At 50.6% G+C, this 8,701-nt stretch overlaps 1 non-coding gene across 1 annotated transcript; it reads left to right on the forward strand.

Annotated features, from left to right (window-relative positions):
- The first annotated feature begins 8,182 nt into the window (after positions 1 to 8,182).
- Positions 8,183 to 8,254, forward strand: TRNAT-CGU. The gene has a single exon. It is a non-coding gene; the product is annotated as a tRNA-Thr (tRNA).
- Positions 8,255 to 8,701: the final 447 nt, after the last annotated feature.

Raw genomic sequence — 8,701 nt, forward strand, 5'->3', positions numbered from 1 at the left:
AGACCTCCCTGGAACTAACGAGGTAGCTGGGATTGCGGCTGCAGGAAGTTCCCCTCACTCTCCTGCCACCTCTGGTTCAGGTCTGGCTCTCACTTCAAACCCCAAGCTCTGACTTTGATTTCGGGCTTTGTCTTGGGCTCCATATTGGTGCGGCCTTTGGGTTTAAAAAGGAGCTAGAGTTTCTGAAAGGCCTAAACTGAGGGTGCAGAGGAGCTGAAACATGAGCCTACTTCCTACAGCCTGCTCGACAGCACCAAGCCCACGGGAGCTTGTGGACTCTCGGCCCTTGCTTTCTAGCCCAACTGGCCCCTCCGGGGAGAAATACCTTTTCCAGCCCTGCCACCACTTGGCCATGGTTTCAGGGTTGACTTTCCCAGCTTACCCAGGTCAGCAGGCAGCCCCTGACCAAAACATGGACTTTGCCAAACTCTGGCAGAGTCTGGGTCAGACCCTCAGACCTTGGTTCTGCAGTTGGGAGGCTATGAGTGTGGACTCTGAAGGCCATCAGGGCTGGAAGAAACGTGGGAGAGTATCTGGTCCAAACGCTCCCACTAGTGAGCCCTCAAGATGAGGCCATTTTTTGAGGTGGGGCGGAGACAAAGGAGACCCACTTTGTGTCTCTTTACATCTTTGTAAAGATTGAATCCAGCCCCAGGACTGAGTCCAGTTTGTGTCTACACTCAGAGTCACAGAGCCAGTGAATGACAAGTGTGATACAGCCTCAAAGATAGGTACCACGGATTTATTCCCTCGCTGGGTGCAGGCCACTCTTCCACTGAGAGGTGAAGTTTATTCTTCACCTCTTTGAATCTGGGTTAACTCTGACTGCTTTGATGACTAGATGCAAAGATGCATCACTTGAGGCAGAAGTGACATTCTGGGACTTTTTTTTTAGATGAAGTTTCACTGTTCTTGCCCAGGCTGGAGTGCAATGGCATGATCTCGGCTTAATGCAACCTCTGCCTCTGGGGTTCAGGCAATTCTCCTGCCTCAGCCTCTTGAGTACCTGGGATTACAGGCACCCACCACCATGCCCAGCTACTTTTTTGTGTTTTTAGTAGACACAGGGTTTCTCCATGTTGGCCAGTCTAGTCTAGAACTCCTGACCTCAGGTGATCCACCCACTTCGGCCTCCCAAACTGCTGGGATTACAGGTGAGAGCCACCGTGCCCAGCCCATTCGGGGACTTCTGAGCTCCAACCTTAAGAGGATCAGCAGCTTCTGTGTCCTTCCTCTTAAAATGCACCTTCTTGGAAAACCCAGCTGTGAGGAATCTCAAACAGCCACATGGAGAACTGAGGCCCCAGCCAGGGCCAGCAGGACAGTGAGGCCATCCCAAATCTCCAGCCACCACCAGATGAAGCAGAACTGCCTAGTCAACCCACAGAACCATGGAAAACAGTAAACTTGTTATGTTAAGATCTAAATGTTGGGGTAGTTTATTAGACATAGCAGTAGGTACCTGAAATACCAGGGCCTCTAGTTTCTTCTCCACCAGACTTTGTCTCAGAAGATCCCCCATCCCAGAAGGAATCCAGCCTGGTCAACAGAGCCAGACCCTTTCTCTAAATAAATGAATAAAGCTAGGTGCAGTGGCTCATGCCTGTAATCCCAGTATTTTGGGAGGCTGAGGCAGGCAGATCACCTGAGGTCAGGAGATTGAGACTAGCCTGGACAACATGGTGAAACTCCGTCTCTACTAAAAATACAAAAATTAGCTGGGTATGGTGGTGGGCACCTGTAGTCTCAGCTATTTGGGAGTCTGAGGCAGGAGAATCGCTTAAACCTGGGAGGCGGAGGTTGCAGTGAGCCGAGATCGTGCCACTGCACTCCAGCCTGGAGACAGAGCGAGACTCCGTCTCAAAAAATAAATAAGAAATAAATGAGTAAGTGGCCACATACTCTCCAAAAAGTCTCAAGTTGCATTGACTTTCCCCTCCTATTAATGGTACCTTAATTTAGAGCTTTTGTGGTGGCTGTGAAACTTGATCAAAGGGAAAAGTGTTTACTGTACCAAAGGCAGAAGGATCAAGCTGGCATTTCATTCCGCTGTTCACTTTAGCGGTGGATAATGAACCTTGCTCAATTTATAATTAACGCAGGGATGTAACTAATGAGTAACTCTCCCATTTTGTAGATGAGGAAACAGACTAAATGGAGGCTGAAGGGACACTGTACATGGCCCCGACAAAGTTACCCTGTATCACTAAGTTTTGCCTACTCCATGCAAATAACCACTAGCCCACAAACCTAGAATGGAAAGGTGTGTAAGCTGTTTATGGCCTCCTGTATCAATGAACTATTGCTTCTATGTAACAAATCACCCTCAAATCCTAAGGCATACAAAGGTTTATTACCTTTCTGATTCTGTGGCAGACTGGCAGTTCCTCTGCTGGTTGTGCCTGGGTTCATTCTTGCAGCTGCCTCCAGCTGAGGGGTCAGCTGAGCTGGAAGGTCGCAGATGGCCACTTGACATGTCTGGCAGATGGTGCGGGCTGTTGGCTGGAATGACCCTTCGGGCCTCTCAGCCTTCGGTAGCTAGACTGTCTTTCTTCCACAGCATTCTCAGGGCAATTTCCTAAGACAGTGGAGGCAGAGGCAGCCTCTCTAGGGGCCTTAAGCTTCAGAACTTACATAACTTCACTTTTGCCACATTCTTTTAGTCAAAGCAAGCCCCATGACCAGCCTGTACCAAAAAGTGGGGGAAGAGACTCCACCTCTAGGTGGGAAAAGCTGCAAAGAATTTGTGACTGCATTTAAGCTATCCCACTTATTTATGAGATGGAGTCTGACTCTGTTGCCCAGGCTGCAGTGCAATGGAGCGACCTCAGCTCACTGCAACCTTCGCCTCCCAGGTTCAAGCAATTCTCCTGCCTCAGCCTCCAGAGTAGCTAGAATTACAGGCACCTACAACCATGCCAGCTAATTTTTTGTATTTTTAGTAGAGACGGGGTTTCACCATGTTTGCCAGGCTGGTCTTGAACCCCTGACCTCAGGTGATCCACCTGCCTCAGCCTCCCAAAGTGCTGGGATTACAGGCGTGAGCCACCGCACCAAGCAACCACCTATTTAAAACTGGAACCCGGCCGGGCATGGTGGCTCATGCCTGTAATCCTAGCACTTTGGGAGGCCGAGGTGGGCAGATCATGAGGTCAAGAGACCGAGACCACCTGGCCAACATGGTGAAACCCTGTCTCTACCAAAAAAAAATTACAAAAATTAGCCGGGCGTGGTGGTGCGTGCCTGTAATCCCAGCTACACTACTCATGAGGCTGAGGCAAGATAATCACTTGAACCCGGGAGGTGGAGGTTGTAGTGAATCGAGATCGTGGCACTAAACTCCAGCCTGGCAACAGAGCGAGACTCCGTTTCAAAAAAAAAAAAAAAAAGCTGCAACCCCCACCCCACCCCACGAAGAACTTCCTAGCCTCCTTCCCTGTATTTTTCTCCCTAGTACTTCTTACCAACCGATAGACTGTATGTTTTGCTTATTTAAGAATGGAAGCTCCATAAGGGCGGAGATCTGTGCTGCTTAGTTCACTGCTATAGCCCTACCATTGAGAACAGTATTTGGCATACAGTAGATGTTCCATGATTTGCTGAAAGAATAAATAACTAGGCTGGGCGCGGTGGCTCAAGCCTGTAATCCCAGCACTTTGGGAGGCCGAGACGGGCGGATCACGAGGTCAGGAGATCAAGACCATCCTGGCTAACACGGTGAAACCCCATCTCTACTAAAAATTACAAAAAACTAGCCGGGCGCGGTGGCGGGCGCCTGTAGTCCCAGCTACTCGGAAGGCTGAGGCAGAAGAATGGCCTGAACCCAGGAGGCAGAGGTTGCAGTGAGCTGAGATCTGGCCACTGCACTCCAGTCTGGGCGACAGAGCGAGACTCCGTCTCAAAAAAAAAAAAAAAAAAAAAAAAAAGAATAAATAACTAGGTGCTCTTATGACTACGCTGTATGAAGGTGAGTAAGGCTTGATTCCTGCCCACTTGGAGCTCTGTGTTTCAGAACCAGCTCCTAGGCCTACCCAGCTGAGAAGTGGACCTGGGTGAACCCACAGTGACCCCACCAAAGGGCAATTACAGTGTGGCCCAGGGTCGATAACGATTCATAGCAACAGGTCAGACAGGAAAGAATTCAATAATTATTTTTCTTGTTTTTTTTTTTTTTGGAAATGGAGTCTTGCTTTGTTGCCCAGGCTGGAGTGTGGTGGCACAGTCTCGGCTCATTGCAACCTCCGCTTCCTGGGTTGAAGCAATTCTCCTGCCTCAGTCTCCCAAGTAGCTGGGACTACAGGTGCATGCCACCACACCTGGCTAATTTTTGTAGTTTTAGTAGAGACAGGGTTTCATCATGTTGGCCAGGCTGTTGGCCAGGCCGGTCTCGAACTCCTGACCTTACAGATGTCAGTCACTGAGACCAGCGCCATTTTTGTAAAATATACTTTTTTATTTTCAGATGGAGTCTCTCTGTTGTCCAGGCCGGAGTGCAGTGGCATGATCTTGGCTCACTGCAACCTCTGCCTCCCGGGTTCAAGCAATTCTTCTGTCTCAGCCTCCCGAGTAGCTGGGATTACAGGTGCATGCTGCCACACCCAGCTAATTTTTTGTATTTCAGTAGAGATGGGGTTTCATCGTGTTGCCTAGGCTGGTCTCAAACTCCTGAACTTGGGCGATCCACCCGCCTTGGACTCCCAAAGTGCTACAATTACAGGCGTGAGCCACTGCACCCAGCCTTGTAAAACAGACTTTTAAAGAACAGTTTTAGGTTCACAGCAAAACTAAGCAGAAAGCACAGAGTTCGCCATATATCTATGGCCCCCGTATCTCCCTAGTCTCCCCTGCCATCAACATCTTCCACTAAAATGGTACATCTGTTACAACTGATGACTCTGCATTGACACATCGTCACCCAAACTACATAGTTTACAGTAGGGTTCACTCTTGGTGTTGCACGCTCTATGGGATTTTTTTTTATTTTTCCCAGCCCAGAACCCCTCTATAGGTTTTGACAAATATATAATGACATGTATCCACCCTTATATCATGCAGAATAGTTTGGTGCCCTAAAAACCCTCTGTGCCCTATCTACTCATCCTTCCCACCCCTCAACCCCTGGCAACCATTGATATTTTTACTGTCTCCATTGTTTTTTAACATGTCTCCATAGTTTTTTAAAAATGCCTTTTTTAGAATGTCATATAGTATGTAGCCTTTTCAGTTTAGCTTGTCTCAGTCTGTTTTGTGCTGCTAAGACAGAATACCAAAGACTAGGTAATTTATAATGCACAGAAATTTATTGGCTCATGGGACTGGAGGCTGGGAAGCCCAAGATGGAGGAGCTGGTATCTGGTGAGGACCTTCTTGCTTCATCAACCCACGGAGGCAGGGCAAAGAGAGGGTGGGAAGGCAAACTTCTTTTATAACAAAACTACTTGCTCCACAATGAACCCACTCCTTCGGGAATGGCACTAACACATTTATGAGGGTGGTGGCCCCATGACCCAAACACTTCCCACTAGGTGCCATCTCCAAGACCACCACATTGGGGATCAAGTTTCTAACACATGAACTTTAGGGGACACATTCAAACCATAGCAGTAACATGCATTTTCACTTAGTAATATACATTGAAGGTTCTTCTGTGTTTTTTCATGACTCAGTAATTCATTTCTTCCTTTTTACAGACTTAACTTTTCAGAGCAATTTTAGATTCACAGCAAAACAGAGCACAAAGTACAGAGAGGTCCCACATACTCTCTACCTTCCCAACTGCACAGCTTTCCCTGAACAAGAGTTGTGCACTTGTTATAACTGATGAAAAGATCTACTTTATTTTTTCTTGTGCTGTGTTGGCCAGGCTAGGGTACAGTAGCACAATCATAGCTCACTGCAACCTTGAACTCCTGAACTCAAGTGATCCTCCTGCCTTAGCCTACCAAGTAGCTAGGACTATAGGTGCTATCATGCCTGTCTTGTTTTACTTTTTGTAGAGATGAGGTCTCACTATATTGCCTAGGCTAGTTTCTAACTACCAGCCTCAAGTGATCCTCCCGCCTTGGCCTCCCAAGAGAAGCCTGGGATTACAGGCATGAGCAACCATACCCAGTCTTTTGCCCATTTTTGAGTTGTTTGTTGTTGTTGAGTGGTGGGAGTCTAAATTTTAATTTGGATAGTGATCCCTTATTAGATATCTGATTTGCAATATTTTCTCCCATCCACAGGTTGCCTTTCATTCTGTTGTTTCCTTTGCTGTGCAGTTTTTATAAAGTCTGATGTAGTCCCATATGTCTATTCTTGCTTTTGCTGTAATATCCAAAAAAATAATTGCCGCATCTAACGTTGTAGGCCGTTCCCCGTTTTCTTTCAGGATTTTTATAGTTACAGCTCTTAGGCTTATGTCCTGAATCCATTTTGAGGTAATTTTTGTATATGGTGCTAGGTTAGGGTCCAACTTCATTCTTTTGCACGTGGATATCCAGTTTTTCCAGCATCATTAGTTGATGGGTCCAGAGATCCGCCCGCTTTGGCCTACCAAAGTGCTGGAATTATAGGCATGAGCCACCACGCCCCACCGAGTCCAGTTTTTAAAAGCATAAAGAGGAGGCCAGACACGGTGGCTCACGCCTGTAAACCCAGCACTTTGGGAGGCTGAGGCAGGTGGATTCACCTGAGGTAAGGAGTTTGAGATCAGCCTGGCCAACATGATGAAACCCCATCTCTACTAAAAATACAAAAAAAAAATAATAATAATAATAATAAGCCGGGAGCGGTGGCAGGCGCCTGTAATCCCAGCTACTTGGGAAGCTGAGGCAGGCAAATTGCTTGTACCTGGGAGGCGGAGGTTGGAGGGAGCCGAGATTGTGCCATTGCATTTGCACTCCAGCTTGGGCAGAGCGAGACTCTATCTCAACAAAAAACAAAAAAATTCTACACACAAATAAGGCTTAATTTGGCAGTGGTGGTGGCAGGGTGCTGTCCCCAGCGAGCATGAGCCCTGCCTGGGAGAAGGGCTTCTCTTCCCCCACCCATGCACACTCGCCTCTCTCCTGGAACAGATGCTGTAGCCACAGGCCAAACAAGAACAGGGGGACCTAATTTCCCCCTTTATTTAATTTAAAGAAAATAAAAGGTTTACCAAAAAAGTATACAGCATCCTAATAGGCACTCATGTTCCCAGTCCCTCACCTCTGCCTCTTCCATAGAACAGAAACAAAACAATGCCAATTAAAGTCCCCTTTGTCCCCCATCCCCAGTCCCAAGTTCCCTGCTTTTCCAGTAAATTTTCACGTGTGTTTCTGGGCTCTGCCTATGCTGACAATCAGTCCTTTGAATACGAATGGTTCCTTTTCATCGTGAACTGTTCCGCGGTAGGAGAGACTATATGATTCCGCGATTCGGGTCGCCATGACATCCCTGGGGGCCTCTCCTGGCGTGCCCACCTCGGCTCCTCCGGGGCAAGGTCATCCAGGCTACACAGATGCTCAGAGTCCATCTTGCCAGGGGCTGCAAGGGGAACGACTTGAACCCGGGGAAGGTCGTGCTTCGTGCAGGGCCAGCGAAGGAGGATCACTTCCCGGCGCCCCAAGCCTGATCCCATGCCCCGGGCTCCCCGCGTCTTCCTCGGAGCGCTGGCCTCGTCCCAGTCCCCGCCCCGGGCCGCGCCGCCCTTCTTCTTGGGCCCTGGTCCCCACCGACACGGCCCCGGCCGCCCACGGACCCTGTCCGGTCCGACAGAAATGACCCGGCCAGGGTCACACACTGCCCGGCCCGGCCCGCTCCGCGGCCGCCGTCTCCGCTTCCGCTTCCGCCTCCACCAAGGCTTCTCTCCCACTCAGGCACGGCTCTGCGCCGTCGCTTTCGACCCCACTGCCTGGCCGCCGCCTGCTCTAGACGCGGGCTGGGCCTCGGGGCGGCGCTCACGGCGGGCGCCGGGCGAGAGAGGAAGGAGGAGGGCCGGGCTCTCTCAAGACGCCGGTTCGGGTCCCGCAGGCGGCGGGCGCGAGACTTGGTACTGACTGCGGGGGAGCGGTGCTCGCAGAGTCGGGCTCGGGCTTGCGGGTGGGGCTTGCGGGGACGGGACGGGGAGGGGCGGGGCCGGGGGCGGGGCCGAGGCCGCCGCTCCCAGCCGGTACCACCTCCCCTCCACTGAGAGCTTCCACCGCTTCCTGGGCTGTCAGGCGCGGTGGCCAAGTGGTAAGGCGTCGGTCTCGTAAACCGAAGATCGCGGGTTCGAACCCCGTCCGTGCCTGAAACCCGAGGTTGGGGTTTGGCTGTGGGAAATCAGTTTTCTCCACTTACGCCGTCCCTTCTACGTGGCATTTTTTCCATTTTCGGATTCTGTTCAGGCGCTCTCCTGTTCCTCTCCTACCCCGGGGCTCCGCGGTCGACCGGGGCCTGTGCACCTGCGCCTGGAGACTCCAGGGTCCCCTTACAGATGAGCTCGAACCCCGCCACGCCGCAACTCGCCTCGCCACCGGTCCCCGCGTCTCCTTTCTGCCAGCTGCATTCCGCAGAGCCGGAGTCGTCTTCACTGATTCGCCGATGGGGACACTGAGGTCCAGGTGGCCTGCGGGGACTCGGGTCACGCCCGATTTGCGTGTGTTATGGCGGGGCAACTTTTCAGAGAGGGTGCTTGAGTTTCCGGAACAGTCGTTTCTGGATTGTTCCTTGGAAGGTGAGTTATGCAGGCCATGCG

The sequence above is a fragment of the Piliocolobus tephrosceles genome, chromosome 16, assembly GCF_002776525.5.
Source record: "Piliocolobus tephrosceles isolate RC106 chromosome 16, ASM277652v3, whole genome shotgun sequence".
Taxonomy (NCBI): Eukaryota; Metazoa; Chordata; class Mammalia; order Primates; family Cercopithecidae; genus Piliocolobus; species Piliocolobus tephrosceles.